Raw genomic sequence first — 21,884 nt, 5'->3', positions numbered from 1 at the left:
CTTCTGTGCTCTTCGTGTCCCTGCGCCGAGCTCCGCGGTCCCTCGTGGGCAGCGTGGGGATACGCGGGGGCGGAGGGAGGGGGCGAAGTGTTTGCAAACAAGACCTCGGCCGGGTTAGGGGGGATAAGGTGTGAGCCTAAGCCTTGCCCCCCGCCCCGCTTCCAGGACAAGCGCCGGCTTCCCGGCGCCCCAATTCTGCGGGGAGCCGCGTAGGACAGCGCACCCCGCCGCCCCTTTCCCCTTTAGCTACCCCTGCGAGGGGGGGTTGACTGGTTCTTCGCGGAGAAGGATATTGGGGGGGGGGGGGGTATCTCCGCCCCTGCCAGCGGAGGATGCGCGGGAAGCGGGGACCGTAGCAAAGGTCACCCCGGGGGAGCGGGAACAGAGGAGGGCGTGAGAGCTTCCCGTTCGTGTCCCCTGGAAAGGTGACAACGGCAGCCCTAAGGCGCACTTAGAAGGGGGGGTGGGTGTTAATTTAATCGATGCGGGGGCATATATTTAAAGCTGGACGCCGCCCACCCCTCACGCCGTGATGTCTTTAGCACATCAACCCGCTCCCGATTTCACCACGGGGAAACTCCCCGACACCCTGACATCCCTAACATCCAGAGTGGGAGCCCCAAAGTGACGCACACACCAAAAAAAAGTACCCTAGAATAGGGTCTACATGAGAATCCTGCAGTTCCTCACTACCCAAAGGCTCATGGCCCACTCGAAAACTTTCGCACACCCTTGTGTGAGCCGAAAATCCACATTGTAGCCATGGGCCAACGAGAGCGGTGTTCGCTCGCCAAGAAGCGGGGGCAGAAAAAAATGTTCCGCCAAGAAAACACCCAGCGGACCCCCAAGCACAGTGGGGAGAAATAAAATAGGGGGGGGGGGAACAAGAAAAGAAACCCCTCATCTGCACTATATGCTGTTTGCAGGGGTGTGATTCTCCCCAGACTCAGCCCAAAGATGCTGCTGCTTATCATGCGAATGCGCATTTTTCCTCTGTCCCCGAGAAACATCACTAATCGTTGGATTGTTGTTGTTGTTGTTGTTGTTTCCCCTTCCCCCCCCCCTTGCCTAGGAATTTCATTCAAAAGTACAAATGAAAAGTGTCACATCTAAAACTGCGTGGAGCCACATATTGCACCGTTCTCGAGTCAGCCAAACCAAAAATAACCTGCCAAGAATGTGTATGTACATCCATCGCACACCCGGGTAGAGCGACATCTTACAGAGTTGAGGGATGCGTGTGTGTCTGTGCACGCATCCGTGGATATCTGGATCTCGCAGGGACGTATATATGTGTATATGTGTGTGTGTGAGTGTGTGTGTGTCCCCGCATTATGTTGACGTACTCGACAAAGTGTGAAAAATGTACTTCTCGAGAAACTTGGAAGGAGATGTCATTTATCATTGTACCGTCATAATACCACAAATTTTCACTTTTCTGTTCCATTTCGGATTGCATGTGTTTGTGAGTATTTCACTAGATCAGTGACAGCTCTTTATTTGCATAATTATATGCTCTGGTCTGAAGAGAAAACTAACCCCCAAATTTCATGGGTCACCAAACTGCGACAATCAATGTTTTATCACGTATGCTAAGCAAAACCTAAGGAGCTATATGAAGTTTCTTGGGGAGTTTTTGCCCCTCAGAAAATTAAAGATTTTGTGCCTCTTGAATAGACGCAAAATCTTTCCAAGCTCTTTGTAACTGAATTCCGTTTGAAGGCAAAACTAGAGATTAGCTCGTAGATCTGGATTTCAGACCCACTAGCATTATTACTTCAAAGTGGATTCAGACAAGCAGCTTTACTGCATCTCTAAATTTCGCCGTCCTAAGGACTGTCATTTAAATAATTGTTAAGAAAGAAAGAAATGTGACCAAATGTGAAAAAATGCAGACAATCCCCCCTCTCTCATGGTAGTGGACAGTGGGTTTCATTTTACCCGTTCAGAACAGTTTTAGTCTTTCTGTTGGACGCTCCCTCCATCTCCGCCCCAGATATAAAGATATAGATACTGAGCATAAACACGAAGAAAAAGCACTTCCCGAGCTGCAGAATTTGTTCTGGTCCGTCAGCTGCACAATAACCGCACGCTCCAGTTATGACACACACACTCCAAGTTTCCCTCTCGATCAAAACGCCTTGTTATGAGGAGGAAGAAACCTGGTGATAGGGACTGGCCGCCGACGAAGATCCCCCTCCTCTTCCTCCTCCATCCACACACGGAGTGCTGGAAATGTTAACTCTTGCTTTCAGTCGATTTAAAATAAAATAAAATAAAAGTATTCACGCAGGCGCCGGGGGGGACCTCCCAGGCGTATAGATAAACTAAAATCCTGGGGGACATGCCACTCAGGTTCAACTTTAAAGAAAAATAATAATAATAGTAATTTATCTGGTCTCCAAGAAGGGAGAAGTCCCCACGGTTCGCAGCGTTGCAGTTGGGTACCTCTAAGCTCTTGGGAACAAGAAACTTTTTTAGAAGGGGCTTATTTTCGATAACATAGACTGCAATGATCTTCTGACCCCGCGGTGGGGACAGCAGCGCCCTGGAAGAACCCCGCAGCCGCACGACACTGCGTGGGCTGTAAGTCCGGAGAGGGAAAGCGTTTCTGCTACCCTGTCCGTACTTTTTCTTCCTTTAACATCACCCCGAGAAGCTTTTCCCGAGGGACTTGGGTTTCCAGCACTAGACTGGCACCCGGGAAGTTTGCGGGAGTTACGTGGGGAAGTTTTGACTCCGGAGCGGTTTCCAAACCCTGCTCCAGGCAGACACCAGCCTTCCACTGCCTCCTCGCCTCGCAGGAACAAGGAGAAACACGAGTGGGAAATGAAAAACGGTTCTGGGAGACAAGAGTCTCTTCACCATCTCTCGCTGGGTCCCAGGGAGATGCGGGACCCTGGGAGACCCGCAGAGGAGACCCCGCGCCCAGCCACCCCCTGCCCGGCAGCAGAATGAAATGAGACACTTAAACACCCCCGCACGCCCCCCGCACCCCTCAACCGGGCTCAAGTAAGTATGAATATTTCCGGGGAATGGTTCTGCAGCCTGGTTTATCCCGGCGGAGACAATAGCATCACTTATTTCCCACTAAATGCGGCGCAGGAGAGAGCTGACCCCTCTGAGGAAAGGCCTGGGTCGTCTCCTTTTGTCTTTTCCATCCCTCTTTACTCACGCCCCACCTAATCCCCTCATGCCTGGCAAAGGACTGTCTCCAGACTTCTGCCTTCAAACTCCTTATTTAAAGATGCTATCTCTGACACAATTAGACAAATAACCTTCCTGCGCATCTCCCCTCCTCCCGGGACCGTTTTACGCCTTCTCCTTCTAAGCCTGATTCGCCAAACCGACGAGATATTGTTTTGTTTTCTATAGCAAAGCCCTCGATGCGAAGGGTCCTCCGTGTAGCCCCGCAACACGCAGGTACAAAGATAACTTCCTGCGCAATATTTTCCACGGTCCTGTTTGCCTTCATTTTGTGGAGAAAACCGCTAACATTACACGAAACGTGTAAACATTGATCTGGTGGCTCGCAGCAAGTCAAGCGCTGCCAGTTTGCCGATCGCTTTCTCCAGCTTTCCTTGTCCCTCCATCCCCTTCCCTCACCTTCGCTCCCACCGAATTTCTTCGCTAATTCAATTAAGATTCAGCCTTTGATTTGATCTCGGTGAAACCCCCTCCTCACACACATCTCTGCGTGCACCTCGGGTGTTTTTCGTTACTACGAAGTTTATTCGGATTATAGATAGTTTCCTCTGTGCTTACTGCCAATTTTGCGTGCATCCTCTCGCCGTGGGGAGGGTTGGGGGCAGCACAAGAACTACCAGCAATTACCACCTCGGGTGGGGGTTGCGGTGTTCACCGTGGGGTCCCCACGCCACTGACTTCAGTCCAAAAAGCCACGACCGTTCCGGAAAAGCGACGGCGCGGTCTGGACAGGGACCCCCAGCCAGAATGTTGTACTTCCCAGGGGTTTTCGGAGCATCAACCCCCTCCTGTCCCCCTTCCCGCCCCTTCTTTCCCCGGGGGCGGCGGGACCGTAGGCGCTCGGGGCGGGCCCAGCACCATGGACAGCGCTGGAGCCGCCGCCGCCGCCGCCGACGGGACTCGGGGGGTCCCCCCGCCACCCCCGTCACCCCCAGGGGTGACACGTTCTCCCTCAGACACAGCCCAGCCCCACTGAGCATCTCCCAGGAGTGTGGGGACCTCTCCCGAGACCCAACCCCCAACCCTCCACTCGTCCCAAGGTGCCCCTGGGGAAATGGTCTTGGGAAGGGAGGGGTCTGCGCGGTGTCGCTTGGTCACTTGGCTGTCGCGACATAAGTAGAGCAGGGAGAAGCTCTTCGTCTGCCTGCGGCTGCCGGGCAGGGGAAAAGAGAGGAAGGGGAGCAACAAGAAAGAGGAAAAAGTTGGTTGCGCTTCTCGCCTCCCGGGTGGCGGGGAGGAGCGGGGGGTGTCACAGCTGTCCTGGGTCTGTGTGAGCGTCCCCCGACCCCCATGGGGCTCAACCCTGGAGCATAAGACCCCACAACCCGTTCCGGGGAGACACCAAGCGCTGTTCCCCCGGCCCCAGTGCAGCGCTCCGGGGTGCGGGGACTGTCCCTGGAGGGGCTCAGCGTGGGGCCCTGGCGGATAAGGGCACCCCTTCCGGGCCACCCCCCGAGCCAGGGTCTACTGGAGGGGTCGGGGGCCGGGAATCCGTTTGCTCAGTGCCCCTGCCCCACAGTCCCACCGCCGCGGCTGTTCGGGGGCTGCTCGGTTGTTCGTTTCCCCACCCCCATTGTGGTTTGGGGGCTTCTCAGGTGTGGTTTGGAGGTGACCCCCGGCCTATCTCAAGCCACCACCGTCACATACCTCCGCGGAGGGGTGCGGGCTGCCCCCGGGGCATAGGTGGTGCGACCCCAACTGCGGGAAGCTCCGGGGCATTTTTGTCTGCACAGCCCCCCCACCACGGCTCCCCACACCACAGGGGGCTTCGCCCAACGACTTCAGCACGGAGGGAGACGCCTGCATCAAAGGCTTCACCACAAGCACACGAAACCGAAGGCTTTAGTATTTTGCAGCGCCGAATATTCATCTAGAATGGTTTATTTTTCCTTTCAATATATTTTCATTCATTTTCTTTTTTTTTCTTTCTTTCTTGCTCTCCTTCTCCTCTTATTATTATTTTCTTTTTCTTAAATGGAAGATGGAAACAGACCTGGCTTCCACTCTTCACTTTTACTATGGACAGGAAAAAAGGACCCACGGATCTCCAGCGAGCCCCGGGCTCTCCAAGCGCTTTGCAAGCAAAAGCAAACGCCAGAGTTTCCTTAGGAAACTTATTGGATTTTGATCCCCACTGCCCAGATTTAGTTGCACCTTCTGGTGGTTTGAAGGGTACGAGGGTTTCATTTTATTTATTTATTTTTTAAGATCGCTGTTACTGTCCCCCTTTCCAGGACCGGATCCATCCCTGACTCTCACCCTAAGCTGGTGCAGCCAGCGGCACCATCGTCCCCCCCGCACCCCCGGCGCTGCCCACCCTCAGTGCGTGGCCGTGACCACGGCCCCGCTCCCACGTGGAGCCCCGCGCCCTTGGCCACACTCTGCGGGAAGAAAAGAGTCGTTCAAACGCGTTTCATCCCGTCTGAGCTCCCCTCCGCCTGGGGAGCACAGAAAGTTTCTCATGCGAACAGAGCAAAATGGATTTTATTTTAGCTTTTTGAAACTTCCCCACCCATTCCCTCTTTGGAAAGAAATAAACAAATGTTCCTCAGCCCGAGGAGGAGTCCCGAGACCTCCTCTGCTTTTTCTCTCTTTCCCTGCAACCCTTCACAGTCGTTGGAAATTACTTTTCCCGTCTTTCGGCCATTTGTCAATGTCACATTCACGCTGCCCGCTCGGCGGGTGGGAATGGCCCCGCGCGTTCGCGATCCCACTGACCCACCCTCCATCCTTTCCCCCCGGTCCCCTCCGTGCAGATCCGTGGCAACCACCCCTAACTTCGGGGGACATTGTCTTTTTTTCTTTGCTTTTTTGTTTTTCTGTCGCGACATGCGGCATCTTCGGGACGAGCGGGGATGCCCCGAACACGCACCCCCCGCACAGGGAGAGCAGCGGGGACCTCGGCCGGGAAGCGGGGGAGGGGGGTGGGAAGAGGGGGCCAAGCTTGGGAGGTAGCCTTCCTCCCGAAAGCCGCAATCTTCCTCAGCGAAGGGAGCACTAACCAAGGCTGCCGTGCGGATTTTTGCACTGCGGTGGGAAGAGAAAGAGGGGAAAGAAAACACAAATCCAGACTCCTGAGGTGTTCACAGTCCTGGGGGAAACGGGATGCTCGTCTCTCTGTGGTGACACCCCCCGATGAGCGGGGGGACCCGTTCTGGTTTGGCCACCGAGCAGCGCTCAGCCCCAGGAAAGCACCGACCTCCCTTGTATTTCTTCCCTGAAACGAATACCTGGCCGGACTTAGCTGGCGAGAAATTCAAAGCTCAAGGCACCCACAACTCCTGCAGAAGGGCGGTTGTCACGGGTCTCTTCCCACCTAGACGAAGTTTCGTGGGGTTTTTTGTCTGTTTGTTTTTTGGTTTTGTTTGTTTATTTGTTTGGTTTAATTTTATTTTAATTCCCGCAAAGGTAGAGGAGATTTGTTAGCGTTTAAGTAACTGGAGTTAGAACAAAAGCCAAACTCTTTAGCATAGAAATTTCCATCATCAGCTTTCAACCTCGCAAAACTAGAGCCATTTGCTTAACTTAATCCGTAACATATGTTTGCAACAGTAGCAGATTTTTTTTTTTTTGGTGTGTGTGGTTTGGAGCTGATCAAGTTGTAAATTTTCCGCCTTAGGTTTTCAGCGCCTCCTAGTTACAGCCTAACACCTATTGAGAGAGAGAGAGACTCCACAAAGATCCCACGGCACCAAATCCGAATAATCCGATCCAAAATCCCTAATAAAGTTTACCAATCAGGCCACTCAAACTCCTTCGGATTCATCCCACTGAGAAAGGAGCTGCCACGTCTCTGAGAAAATGAGTTCAAATGAGCAACTCAGCATCATTCCCATCCCGCCTTGTCTGCGAGGCAGCGTCTGGTGATTCACTGTTTACTATTAGTTTTCCCTGTCTCATAGGCCACTTTCCTCAAGGTATCGCAGAATATGATGCAGATGACAGAAGCCTCCGATTCAATTAATAACAGCGATAACAACAGTGGCACCTTTGGTGGTGACCGCACAGCAGACCGATAGTCCAAAGCCTAATTCTCTCTTTGTTAATTTTTATCTCCTTCAATAACTTCAGAGGTGTCTGTCCTGGAAGAAGAAAATTTATTCTGCACAAAACTAACGATTAGTTTTTAAATACGGGGGTTGTGATGGAGACCTAACAGGGCGAGGAGTGAATTTGGAAAACATCCCCCACCTCCTCCGCTATTTAGCGTTATCCATCTTTACCTCGGGTACTGACAATGACTTAAAAAAAAAAAAAAAAGAAAAAAAAAAGAGAGAGAGAGAGAAAAAAAAGGAAAAAAAGGAAAAAGGGGGAAAAAAAAAAGGAAATAAAAGAGAGGAGAAAAAAATTTTAAAAAGAAAAAAAAAAGAAAAAAAAAAACCAACACAGAATGCCTCACAGCCCTGAAAAGATCAAAGGCCCGTACTTGATTTTTTGGCCCTTGCACTTTGAATGCATCATAATTGTTTTGATGGGTTAATGACAGAGTGACACGGAGGCTAACTCCGGGTGACGTGATTATATTCCTGCCAAAACGAGACCCGAGGAGCCTTTTTCACCGCACCCCCGGCAAAACACCGTCAACTCGCGGACCTGCGCCCTTCACCCGGGGCCGCTCAGCCCCGAGGGGATTCACCGGCTCCTTTAGGACACGCGTGGGCGTCAAGGATCCTCCTCACCCCCTTCCCTTCCGCGGCACAGGGTGGCCAACCACCCACCCTGCAGCGCGCCCCCCACAAGCCCCAGCCGGTCCCCCGTCTTGCGCCCCGCGGGACTTTCAGCGGATGCCAGCGCGGGCGCGGTGCTGTCTGCCGCGGCGTGGGCAGGTGGCGCGGCGAGTCCCGCGTGACCGAGCGCCATCTAGTCCCCGCCGCGGGAAGCGGCGCTGCGGCGGCGGCGCGGAGCGGGCGCGGAGCGGGTGCGGAGAGCTCCGAGGGCGCGGAACGGCCGGAGTTGCCCGACGGCGGCCCCGGGGGCCGGGGGAGATGCGGGGGGAAGCGCCGCTGGGCTTCCGAAGGGACCGCTCTGCTCTTTGTCCTTCATTTGTTCTCCTGTGTTTATTAGGATGATCTATTACTCCAAGTTTTGTTAGTTTATTTATTTGTTTGTTTTTAGTTAGAATGTATATACATATATGTGTGAATACGGTCGGTGACGCGCGGATTTGGGCGCTGGCGGGCAGGGGGGACGAGCGGCGCGCACCGAACTGTTCACCCCCCCAGGACTCGCCATCCCAGCTCCAGAGAAAACAACAAAGCACAAAAATATATGTATTTATAGCAATAAAACCTCTTCTTGGTGTTATCCTGAGGAGCAATGGCTCAGTCGGGGTGCTGGTGCCCAAGGAGCCAGGGTGATTTGTCGAGGCACCAAAGGGAACCAAATAGGATGCTTGAAATGTTATTTAATAGCAGCAGCGGTGCCTTGGGTGAAACTTAGAGACTGAAAATATCCTTATCTACAAACAAGCAAACAGACGAACAAACTTTGCCGGGTTATTTAGATCCTCCTCTCAAAGAGAGCAAAACAAAGGGGTGTATTAAATGACCACTGTGGCTTCCGTCCAGTCAAGGGTCACCTTTTATTTCTGAGACTCGTAGGAATCTCAGGGACCCAAAAAAAATAGCTTCCACATCGTGTTATTATTTCTGCAAAAATAAACCAGGCGGACACCGGAGTGGTCTAAGAGCATCCGAGCGCTCAGGCTCATCACAAACCCTTTGCCCAAACCCTCGCCCAAGTATTGGGAAGAAAATTACTAACACCAATGCACGCCTATGTATTAAAATATCTTTATTGTCAAGCCCTTTAAATATTTTACTCGATGATTTCAAAATTTTCAACCATGTACAGATACTTCCTAACAAGAAACCATTCCGTTTTCTCTTCTGCAATATTGCTTTTGTTGTTTGGGGGTTTTAATAACTTATTGATTCATGTTGTGTCTACATGAGCGTGCTAAAATGTTACTGCAGGTCTCTAGCTTCTTCTTTCTTTCTTTCTTTCTTTCTTTCTTTCTTTCTTTCTTTCTTTCTTTCTTTCTTTCTTTCTTTCTTTCTTTCTTTCTTTCTTTCTTTCTTTCTTTCTTTCTTTCTTTCTTTCTTTCTTTCTTTCTTTCTTTCTTTCTTTCTTTCTTTCTTTCTTTCTTTCTTTCTTTCTTTCTTTCTTTCTTTCTTTCTTTCTTTCTTTCCTTTCTTTCTTTCTTTCTTTCTCTCTTTCCTTCTTTCTTCCTTTCTTCTTTTTCTTTCTTCTTTTCTTTCTTCTTTTCTTTTTTTCTCTTTTTCTTTCTATCTCTCTCTTTCTCTTTCTTTTATTTCTCTCTTTCCTTCTTTTTCCTTTCCCTCTTTTTTCTCTTTCTCTCTTTTTAATCTTTTCCTCTCCTCTCCCTTTTCTTCTTTCTCTCTTTCACTCTTTCTCTCTCTTTCCCTCTTTCTTTCCTTATTTCCTTCCCCTTTCCCTCTTTCTCTCTGTCCTTCTCTCCTCCTGTCTCCCCTCTTTTCTCCCTTCTCTCTCTCCTTCTCTGTCTCCACCTCTCCCAGCATTTGTGAGAACAAACCACAAATGCGATCAGGCGACCAACGCCCGAGGTCCCGTGGCGAGCAGGTGCACCCAACTTCTCCACACTCACTCCTGAGCACTCTTGGAATGGGGAGTTATCACTAAAAAACGGAAAACAAACCCAAAACCGAACAGCAGAGACTCCTGCCCCTCTGTGCCTCACTCCGTGCATCCGCTTCGCCGTGCAGAAATTATGAAATTAGCACAGGGATAAACACAATATCGGGCTATTTCGCGATATTCAGCCCACCCGCAGGTCCGGGCTGGGGGGTTGGATGTGGGGGGTGTCACCGGGCGCCCTACCCCCTCCCCGACCGCCCCTTCTTTCGGCTGTCCCTCCGTCCCCCTCCCCGGGTTGTGGGGCAGCCGGTGGGGGGGATGTGGGGGGCTCGCAGCGAGCGGGGTGTCCGGCTGCACCTCTTCGCCAGGGTTTGCTTAAACCTGAAACCTTCTCCGAGATAGGGAGCCCAGCTGTTTAATTTAACATTGATTTATTGCTTTTAAAAGTAAATTTACACACATGCCAACAGCACTCCGTTTTGTTTCCCCAGACCTAAAGATTTATTTTCTACTTAGCGCTTGTCTGACAAAACAATGTCCTTTAACTTTATTACACATCGATGAGGAAACCTGTCTTATTTTTTGTTGGATTTATCGCTCCGCTACTTGTGGGGACTTTTTGTGATACAGCAAAAGCTAAGGTCAGAAAATACACATAGAATGAGAGCCAGGCGTGGAGGCAAACACCAATAAAGGTAGCAGCGAGCTGATGCTGTTACCGCCCCTGCCAGAGTCCATCTGCAGCCAGGATCACAATTAGGAAAGGGGGAAATAATCTTAACTTGGAACATGCAGGTAGAGGTTGTGTGGTTGGTGTGTTTTGTGAGTGGTGTGGTGGGGTTTTTTGTTGTTTTTTGGGGGTGGGATTTTTTTGTTTGTGAGTTGGTTTTGGTTTTGTTTTTGTTTTTTTAATTTATTTTATTTTATTTTTAATGGTGATGAGTAGCTTTTCCTTCATTTGCAGGAGTAAGAGGTCTCCAGTATCTCATGACTCTGCGCAAAGACAGTGAGTGAAACGTATCTATTATTATTGAAGGGAAGAAATACAGGGTTATCCACACCGCACTGCCTTACCTCTTCGCAGTAAACTCCCAATTACCAAATCTATCTGATGGCTGAGCTCGGGGGAATTAGACTGTACTTTGAAGCAGCTTTTACGGTACACTTCATCTACGTTTTAGTTTTCTTTAGTTCTCATGTAAAGGCCACTTTCTTCTTTTCACCGATACACTGTCTTTGTGTCCTTCATTTCACACTCTCGGGGTTGGGGGAGAGGGGGGGGAAGTTCACGCATCTGGAGGGTAACAAAAATAATAATAATATTATATTTTAAAAACTGTGAGTTGGATTTCCTATTCTTCCCCATTTTTTCCCACCCCTGGTGCAAACCTTTTATTTTAAAGCAGGGGTTGTTTGCCCTAACGAAAGGTCCTTCAATAAGAGTGCGGGCGGAGGGATACTTCAGCGGTATTGAGAAGGTAAAATAAGAGATGGACACAGTGTGAACAAATCTCTCCCTCCCTCTCTCTCCCCCCTCCTTTCTTTTTTTGGTGTGTGTGTTCCAGGCTCGGTCTCACAAACTGATTTCTCAGAGAGGCATCTAATAATCACTTTAGAGATGTTCAAATGAGGACATTCGCTCTTTTCTAGCAAGAAGTAAAGATGTGACAGGTTTTGTTATCGGGGGTATAGTGAGAGCTTTGTGAGATATTCCTTTTCTTTCCCTATAAATACACCGTTTTTAAATAAAGACCCCCTGTCTTAAAGCGTGACTCTCCCTGCTGGCTCTGTCCACTTTCTGTCCAGTGTGTCCACAAAAATCCAAACTTCATGTCACTTAACGTATTTTAATTATTTTTACCAACTCAAGCAGGGTTATGGGGGGGTTTGGGGTGTTGAGTTTGATTTATTTTTGTGTGTTTTGTTTTGCTTTGTTTTGGTTTTTTCCCTCTCCATAAATTGTATATGACTTTTCCCTGCTGACCTCCAAGTTCGCATTTCCCTGGACCAGCCTCGGTGTCAGAGAACAAACTACTCCACCAAAGCAAATAGCAGGGGGGTCTGTGGAGTGCTGGAAATTCCCCTGCCCGTATTAGCACAGGTTTTCTGGTCAGCCTTTTTTTTGGGGGGTAGGGGAGGGAAAGCAAAAAAGGCAAAAAAATAATAAAGATGCACCCTGTCACTCAGAAAGGGGCCGTTCTATTAACCTCTCTGCTCCACACCCGAGCGGCAGGCCGAACGGTTCTGCCCCTAACCCACACGGACACGGAGGGGCACAGAGACCCCCCCGGGGAGGGGGCAGCAGCCCCCCCGTCCCCTGCCATCCCTAGTCTGTGAGGCAGGGCAGGGTAGGCCCCAGGCTTGCGGGGGGGGGTGGCGAAATGAGGAAGGTCCCCCCGAGACCAAACACCTTGCGGGGGAGGGCATAAAAAGTGGGGCTGGGATTTGTTCCACCCCACATCACGCCCTGACCCCACGCCGAGACCGCCCCAGCCGAGCTCAGGCCCCCCGGGTACAGCTGCAGCCCCCGGGGTCCGTCTCCTCCGCGCCTCCCACCCCCCCAAGTGTAGGTCAGCCCCGGTTGGGGGTCGTCTAGTGGTCCCCCACTTCCCTTCAGACTAGGTAGGTTTTGACATCTCAGTCCTGGAGGGGCAAGGCTAGGGGACCATCTCAGAGCCCCTTTCTGGGGGGTTTGGAAGGTGGGGGAGGAAGCATCAGAGGGTCATTTTGGGTGCAGAGAACATCTGCAAAACGTTCCGGTGGCTCCTCCGGGAAAGGGTCTGGCTTTTTATTGCACAAGTGGTAAAAAGACACGGGTGGTTGTAGATCCCGACCCCCCCCCCGCCCCCCCTCTGCCCCCCCCCTCCCCAAACAAAGGACAAAGCTTGATGAAATAGCCCGGGTGTGAGCAGCGCCGGGAAGCATCGCCTGGGTCCCCGGGACAAAGGTGGGAGAGGAGGAAGGAGAAGGAGAAGGGAGATGGATCGCACCTCCCGGGCATCTGGTCTGAAGGGAAGAGGGGAGGACGTGTTGAGGACGCAGGTAAATAACGTCTGAGTTGGAGCGGTATGAAACGCAGCATCCGGGGCCATGCCTGTGCACAGTTCCGCCTTGATATGCAATTAAATTACAGCAAATTCCTCTTTAAATAATATCGTTGGGAATCCTTCTTTAAGATTCAAGGATGTCTGAGGTTAAGTAGCTTTTAAAACGTCAGTTCTAAATGGCTTATGCAATGAATAGCTACCTTCAAATCCTAAAACCATTATAAATATGCTATACATATGGATGCCAGTTTATCTCTACATATTTCTTTTTAAAATGAGGGAAGCATTCATAAAAACCTACTTGCAACACTTTATTTTAGGAAAGCAGATGTTAATTTTTTTCACATATCATTTTATGACCAAGTACATGTGTAACATTGGAAAGCACCCAGAGCGCCTCTATTATTTGCTAAATGACTGTTAGTCGAGGCATATTATTCTCGGCATAACCAAGGCATAGGTTATATCAATAAAATAAACATCTGTGATTTTAGCAGGAGAGGGAAAAAAAAAATTTAAGAGTTCCTATAAAAGTGGGGAAAGCGTTTGTGGAGGAAGAGCACACCTGCAAAGGAGTAAATTGGGTATTTACACAGACACGCCGAAATCCGCTGTACAGTAAAAAAGGGGTTGAGAAACTCCACGGGCAAAACGCGATCCTGGCTGTAGTTTTTCTGCACGACTTGCTAACATATTCCGGGCAGTGGATTAAGAGCCCCGGGATGTTTTCTAGGCAAGGATTGCCCTCTCTCTCCTTAACAGCACAGCGTTTAGCTCGCAGGAATGTATTAGGCACAGTTTCCTCCTGTCAATGTTTAAGAATTCCCTGAGACTTCAAGGGAATGGGTTTTTTCCTCTCCGCTGCAAAATATCTGCGAGAGATGTTCGCGTTTTCGAGGAGTTTTACGAGGGGCTTGAGTACATAAGAGGAGCGAGGCGCAACGCGACGGCATAATAATTAACCGTATGCAATATTTATCGCCCCTGTGATGTTTGTTATCAGTCAGGCGAGCGCACTCAATTGAGGTTTAACAAATAGGAGCGTTATTGATCAAATATAATGAATAAATATGCATATGTATTATTTATCTGTGCACACATGTATACACACAGGCAGGAGCGTCTCATTACTGAGGATGAGATGTCTGCAAATCCGGAGGCAGCAGGCGCCTCTCCTGCCTCTGTCAGCCCTGCCCCTGTGCCAAGGGGCCGCGGAGGACAGTTTTGATTTGGGTTATTTTGTTTGTTTATTTGTTTTGTGGTCTTAAAAAAAAAAATGCTGCAAATATGAAAAAAAAAATAGGTCACCAATAAAATTGGTCTCAGCATGGAGTATAATTGTAACAAAACGCTGCTGAGTAAAAACCGAGGAGCTCGCTGGCTAGGGCAGCCTCGTCGCGAACCATCTGGTGCGTATTAAAAGCGGTTGCTGTAAATATTGCAGAAAACTAATGCCTTATCAGCTCCTATAGGCGCAGAGGCCTGCGAGCTTTCCATATGTTGGGGTATGTAGATGCGGCACACGGAGGGAAAGGTGTCGCCTCGGCCAGGAGCTCCTCGGGCGCAGTTTTGCATAATCCTGATGGGAGCTTGTCCCGACAGAGCGGGGGAAGAAGGGGGGGGCAGAGGGGAGGCCCCTCTCTCCCCGTCCCGCTCGCTCTGACGACGATAGGGTACGCAACTGCTGACGTCACTTCACATCAGGGCCGGGGAGCAAACGTGACCCAGGCAGGAGCTCATCTGTTTCTCATCACTTGGGAAGTTTCTCCCTCTCCTCTCCCTCCCTCCTTCCCTCTTCCTTTCTCTTTTTTTTTCTTCCTTTTTTTTAATTCTATCTTTTTCCCCTTTTTCCCCCACATAAATAACCCGGGACAGGCCCCGTCCCCATCCCCATCCTCGCCCCCCGGGCTCCCCACGGGGAAGCGACAGGAGGTCGGGGCGCACTCCCACGCAGGGTGTCCCGGTGTCCCCCCCTCCCCGTTCCCCGTCCCGTCCCACGCCTCTCCCCATTCCCATGCCATTGTTCGCACTCGCAAGCCGACTTGGGCTGCTGATTCAAAGCCCGGCGGTCCCCTGGCTCCTGCATTGTACTGAGGGTCACTTACTCTTTTCTCGAAGTTGGGCTCTGCTCCTTAATCTCTTCTCTTCTCTGCTCCTCATGAGCTGACGCCTTCTCCCCACGCACCCGGAGCTGCCAGAGAGGCTCGTCTTGATAAACCTGCTGCTAATGACGGCCCAGTGTAACCAGCACAAAAATAAAAGCTCTCTCGCTCTCTGCTCCTTTCTTTTTTTTTTTTTTCTTTCCTCTCCTCCAGGCTGCATTCCCCTCTGACCGCTGCCTTCTTTAATTATGGGAGCTATATTTCTTCCCTGGGAGTCATTCGTGGGGATTTTTTAGGTGGAAAGGCGTTTCGGCGGAGTTATTTTTGAGCAGGGACCAGTGCCCTATATCCAGAGGCTTTGAGTGAAGTGCAGATTGAGACATATCGGGTTCCCTATAAAAGGATCATTTCTTGTGGGAGGTTGGACACGAAGTTTGGACTCGTGACTTGCATTCCTGAGAGACATGCATATTTTAAAACAACAAAGCAAGCTCGGAAGAAGGCTTAGAGGAAGGGAGAGGGAGGGGAAAAAAGAAGAAGAAAAAACTTGGAAAGAAGTTACTAAGTGACAAACATCTGTCAACATGGACCAATTTGTATGGGTCTCTAGGGGGAAGAAAAAAAAAGTACCTGTCTAGTTTTATTTATCACTTCAGGGAGCTGCAGCGACTTTCTACTTGCTGGAAGTTTGTGCGGCTCTTCAGTCGCTCAGAATTGCAGTTGGGCTCAAAACGGGGAGTTTAAACGCTTTTCTGGCCTGTGGATTTAAGTCCCAGCTCCTTCTTTATCGGCTTTTTGCGTGGAGCACTTCAAAGGATATCTCACCCCCTCCCCAAAATAAAATGACCCTGGGAGCGGGGTTGGAGGTGTGGGGAAAGACAAAGGAAAGTAAACGGGGATTCCTGTGTCTGTTGAAGGAAACTACCGGCACACCCGACCCCTCAGTGCAAACAGCGTCTCTGGAAAAGCGAAGAAACGCGGTGAAAAAGGGGCTTGTTGTGAATCCTGCGGGACGTGGGGACGCCGGGGGGGGCCTGGGCAGCGCTCCCACTTTCCACGAGAGAAGGGGACGGGGTGGATAATAAATACAGATGTTAGAAAAAAAAAAAAAAAGAAAAAGAAAAGAAAATAGAAGTAAGAGCCCGGGGAGGTGCGTTGTCGGGGGACCGCAGGCAGCGCAGGTGGGGGGGCGGCTGGTGGGCTGGCAGCGGTGCGGGCAGCGGTGCGGGCAGCGGTGCGGGCAGAGGGGCGGGGGGGTCCGCGCTGCCGGCGGGGGTCTGCAGACAAAAGGAGAAGGCCTAGCGCTGAGCTGGATATCTCTGTTAGTTGTCAGCGCAGGTCCACGGGCTGCCGGGGAATGTAAATCAGCCCCTCGGCGAGGGGGATGCAGATCCTGGCACAGACACACACACGCAGACAGACACACAGACACAGCCGAGGGGTCTCTGACACACACACACCCCTCACTCCTCACAGGGATCAATCGCGACCACACGTTTTGGCCGGTGCTTTTATTTATTTGGCCGACCCGCGGTATGACCGGCCTTAAACGTTATATATAGCAAATGTCTTCCTAAATCAACACAATAGGATAGCTCGCAGCCACCAGCTCGCTTCTCCTTCAAGGAACCTCCCCCCCCGCCCTTCCACATCCTTTCTTCTTCTTCTTTTTTTTTTTTTTTTTTTTTTTTTTAACAACTGGGGATATTTTATACCCTGTAGTTTTGGATTTGATCCATTGCTTTAAGCTTGATGGAGGGTTCTGCAGACAAGGAGATGTATATACACTATTATACAGCCATCATTGAGATTACTAACAGTGAGTCTCTTGTCAGCCTGACGGTCCTGCTTTGAAACACTACTCACATTATCCTGATTTTTCAAAATTGGGGGTAAGGGAAGGGAGGGGAGATACAATTTCCCACTGCCCCTTTTGTTAATTGTTTTCTTTCCTCGGAATTACATTCACAACCCAATCGGGCCCGTTTTCACGTAGTGTCTTTGTATTTCTAGTGGAAGCCACGTGGGGGTGGGAGAAGAGATCCTGACATCCCTCCTCAGGCATCCATCCGAATACCCTCCGCACACAAGCCCTTGCACACCAGTGACCACAAACATGGGGCAACCTGCCCCCCACCCCCACTGCGGTCCCAAAAGTGTCAGGTCGAGGAGCCTCCGACGCCTCCCCACAGATGGGTAATATCATTTCATTTTTTCAGGTGGCTGCACCTTGCACCGAGGAATCCAGGGAAAAATGTCCAGCGGGGATGCCCTCATTGAAAAAAGAGACGAGAGGGGAAAAACACCCCCAAACCTTTGTCAGACAAGCCTTGAGAGAAAGGGGGAAGGAGAGAGAGAGGGACAGGAGCTGTGATAAGAGAGTCACCTTGGGCATTGGTCGCCTTCCCCACCTCTGCAGTTCCAGCCTTAATTCTCCAGCTATTTTGCGCTGAAGGTGATCAGAAGGGAGAAGGGGTAGGTGCTGAAGTATTTAAGGAAGCATTTAAACCCAGAGTCTTCAATGAATGAAGAAGGGGGTGGTGGGGGAGTGGGGGAGAAAAAAAAAGTTGGAAAATGGATTCGCTGACAAGTAAGGATAATAAATGAGCGGCGCTTTCAGATAGATATCTCAGACGTGAAATTGCACCCAGCTGGTTGTGTAAGCAAACAAATAGTTTCATGTTAGGGACTCTCGACTTGTGGCTTGATGAATAGAACACGACAGAGGTAAATGGCTCTTTAACTCATTTAGGAATAAAACTCTTTGGCTTCCTAAGTAAAAGACCTGGTGACGCCATGGATCCTGAGCAAGCACTTTAACAAGAGTTTTATTAGTTTCCACTTGTGCTCTCGAATCTCCACCCTAGCTTACCTCCTCCATTACGCATCTGGATTTTTTTCCCCCTTTACCCTCTTTTTGCTTTTCTTCCACCTTCCTTCTCTTTCTCTTTCTCTCTCTCTCCTTTTTTCTTTTTGTTGTTGTTTTTCTCTATTTTTTTCTCCTTTTACATTATTTTCCCCTCGAAAACGCCTTTTCGTAGGAGGGATACCCCACACCACCAGGAAACCTGGCAGGTTTGCAAGGTACCCGGGCAAGTCGTGCGAGGGGTTTGCTGGTGGCAGCCATGAGTTGTGGCTTTTGAAATGCATTTATTTCCCTTTCTTACTGCACTACGGAATCACTGCAGAACACTCATTCTCAGCCGCTCTGACCCACTGGGGATTAAATGGGAGGGGGGGGGTGTCTAAACAAAAAAAATCTCACGTCAAAGTCAGTGACTGTGAAGCCAATTAGAAATGGAGACTTTAAAAACAAATATATAGGCACGTTTTCGTGGAGGTCACGCCGCTTCTGAAATTAGCACTAAGATGGAAAGAAACGGGAATAAAAGTGGGCAAAGGCGAGGGGACCGATTCCTACCTCTCTCAGAAAAGCAGAGACCAAACAGGATAAACACACGGGGCGGGCTAAGAAAAAGACCACCAAGAAAACCCTCAAAAAAACAAACCTCCAAACTCACTACTTCAAGACTTAAAAACTAACCCTTTGAATAGTGAAAATGGCCCATGAAACCGGAGGAAGCATGTCGACAGTGTCCGTAATAGCCGTGCACACGCGTTCGCGGACATTGCCTATGAATGGCTGCGCGCTCGGACTCCGCTGTGGGGGCGGCTGCAGCAAGAATTGACGCCCCCCCGCCTCCCGCCGTCCCTCTGTCCGTCCGCCGGAGGGTTCATCCCCGCCAGCCTTGCTTGCGCATCCCTCGGCCGTGGGGTCACATCTGCTGTGCGTTGGGAAGTTGCGTGGCTGCTGTACCCCACAGGTAATTTAACAAACATATATGTGTTAAAAAAAAAAAAAAAAAAAGAAAGAAAGAAAAAATAGAAAACAAAGGGTCTATTAAGTCCTTTCCGTCGGATAACATACATTTCTCTCTTTGCGTGAGGAACCAAACACTTTCCTAGGGGTAAAGCAACGCAGAATTCACTTTTCCTTGCATTAGTTCTGCTGCCACTCGCAATGACCCCGAGCCGGAGTTTTTCCACGCGAGACCCTCCACGTACCTCGCAGGGAAAGACCCTTTTTAAATCTGGCCCAGCCGCTTTTCGTGGTGACTGCGAGAGAGGCCACTCTCCGTGGGGTCACATCCCCACGCCCGCCAATTCCACTTCATTTCGAGGGGTCCGAGGGAAGTTTGTCGATACCCCTCCCCGCGGGAATGAGCTCATCGCCCTCTGCCCTGAGGAGCTCCCCCGCCTCACCTCGGGTTCAACCTACCATTTAGCACCATTTCCAAATATTTATTCGATTGCACATATAGAAAAGGCCTAATTGGGCAGTGGGAGGAGGCGAACTAGTTAGCGAGGAGCTAAGAGGTGGGGGGGCCTTTTGTATCTGTCGTGCCCTGAGCGAGTCCCCTGCCTTGACTGGGGTGGGAGGGTTGTTGCTCCCTCCCCCGTCAAATCCCACCTACTCCCTGCTTTCCCCCCCGCCTTGAAGCGCTGTCGGGGTGAGCGTAGAAGGGCCGCGGAGCCCTGCACAGCAAGGGCGGGGTGTGGAGAGATGGAGGGTGGAGGAATGGAGGGATGGAGGGATCGAGAATGGAGGGTGGAGGGGTCGAGGGATCGAGGGATCGAGGGATCGAGGGATCGAGGGATAGAGGGATAGAGGGATGGAGGGATGAAGGGATGGAGGGGTAGAGGGTGGAGGGATGGAAGGATGGAGAATGGGGATGGAGGGATGGAAGATGGAGGGTGTAGGGATGGAGGTTGGAGGGATGGAGGGAGGGATGGAGGGGTGGAGGGTGGAGGGATGGAGGAATGGAGGGTGGAGGGATGGAGGGATAGAGGGATAGAGGGACAGAGGGATAGAGGGATAGAGGGATTGAGTGTGGAGGGATGGAGGGGTGGAGGGATGGAAGAATAAAAGAATGGACGGATGGAGGGATGGAAGGATACAAGAATGGAGGGATGGAAGAATGGAAGGATGGAGCAGGGGACCCTGCCCAACCCGCCCAGCAGGCCTTGCGGGATCCGAGCCCTGAGGACAGTGCCCCAGTGCCCAGCAACTAAAAGGCAGGAAAAATGGATCTGGAGTTGCTTTCAAATCAGTATGTTGTAGGTTTGAACAAGTCAGCAGAAACTTGCAGAGGGACCATGGCCCCTCTCCATATTAATATATTGTCTTTTTTTTTTTCTTAGCAAATAGCGCTCGGTGACGTGATGATACAATATTTTTAGCCATGGTATGAGTGCCCGAGAGGCTGGAGGCTGGCAAAGGAAAACATCCATCGACACAACGCAGACTGGGGTAGTTAACACTTCAGAACACGATACTGTCTTATAAGCAAAGTTTAATAAGGGATTGAAACACTTCTTTCTAGGCACATACATGGAAATAAGTGCATCTTGTACACCCCCTCTACACCTGCAAGTTTCTTGGCAACCAGTATGTTGTTATTATTATTCATAAATATGAAAATTAATTGAAAAATACGTTTCTGACCTACGAAAAAGTTTATCTGTTTTCATCAGTGGGATATCACTGTAATGAATATATTTACATCTCATTGGAAGAAACCGAGACCTGTCTTTCTCTTCCGTATCCCCATTTGTTTGGTTTAATTTTTTTCCTGTTCTGTTGGTTTTGTGTGTGGGTGGGTTTTTGTTGTTGTTGTTTTGCTGAGTTTTACATTGTTGGTTTTGGCTTCTGTTTGTTTGTTTCTAATGACTAACCCAGTTGAGTCCCTAGTCACCTATCCCACCCAAAAGTGATGCTGAAGAGGTGCTCAGAGTACTGAGCATCTCCCTTGGCAGCCTGGAGGGGCTGCTGGACCCCCCTCTGCCCAAGGAAGGTGACCAGGGTGAGGAACAAAGCTGTCGCCTGCACAGCGTCCATGTGAGAAAAGGGAGGACATCTGTCTGTCTGTCTATTTCCTATCCTTGTGCCCCAAGGTCTGGAATCATCCATCCCGCCCCCCCCCCCAGCACCTATGAGTACAGGCCGCTTCTCCACCCTGAAATGGGCTCTACCCCCATAGAGGATCTGCCCGCAATGTTGATTATCCAGCTATAAGTGCCTACTGTATAGAGCTGCTCTCGCCTCGGATCTGCTGCGCCTAGAATATTAAAAACCCCAAGCGGGTTGGATTGAAGGATCTTGTTAATGCAAAAAAAAAAAAGGAGAGAGAGGGGGAGAGAGAGAAGGAGAGTATGGAGGACAGCAAATTAAAAGGAAAACATTGCCTGTGACTCCACAAACTGAAAAGCCTGCCTCATCCGAGCTTGTTTGGAGGGCACAGGAGGTGTCTGTGAGAGGGGGGGAATGTTATTTTTAAAGATCCAGCTTTATTAATACGTTAAGAAAGAGCTCCCTTGGTAGTATGTGTTCTTACAGCTCCGTCTCAGATCCTATAAAACATTAATGCACTGAAAGCTGTTACAGAGATCTGCACCACCAGCTAGACGCATTGTGAAGCCTTTACCTTCAAAGGAGCTCCATTACAGAAACAATTTTAAATTTTCTTTGCCAAAAAAAAAAAAAGGCATGAGCTGAAACCAAGCAGGGCTTTTGGCACAGGGCTTGGGCCCCTGAGGTGGGCAACCATGGCATACGTGGCCATGGCACATGAGCACACACGAAACGCGCTGGCTTGCCACCCAACGAGCAAGCTTCCAGTTGGATTTCTATATTAATGGGCTGGGAATACCCTCCACACGCAGCGACTGGAGTCAGGAGAAACAGCGAGAGGGATGTTTCGGCTGACAGCAAGCACAAGGCATGCACATCGGAGCACACGCCGGGGTCTGTGAGTCCTTGGGGTGGAAAAGAAGAGAAAAGAAGCAAAAAAAAAAAAAAAAAAAAAAGAAAAAGAAAACCACCCCAAGAGCCCCGAAAACAGAAAGTCAC

The 21,884-nt window shown here is 50.2% G+C and overlaps 1 long non-coding RNA gene across 1 annotated transcript; it reads left to right on the top strand.

Annotated features, from left to right (window-relative positions):
* The first annotated feature begins 16,402 nt into the window (after positions 1-16,402).
* Positions 16,403-21,852, top strand: LOC135577402 (uncharacterized). The gene is made up of 2 exons (XR_010469194.1): positions 16,403-20,085; positions 20,177-21,852. It is a non-coding gene; the product is annotated as an uncharacterized LOC135577402 (long non-coding RNA).
* Positions 21,853-21,884: the final 32 nt, after the last annotated feature.

Source organism: Columba livia, chromosome Z (genome assembly GCF_036013475.1).
Source record: "Columba livia isolate bColLiv1 breed racing homer chromosome Z, bColLiv1.pat.W.v2, whole genome shotgun sequence".
Classification (NCBI taxonomy): Eukaryota; Metazoa; Chordata; class Aves; order Columbiformes; family Columbidae; genus Columba; species Columba livia.
The sequence above is the reverse complement of the archived record's forward strand: the minus strand, read 5'-3'. Positions and strand labels throughout refer to the sequence as shown.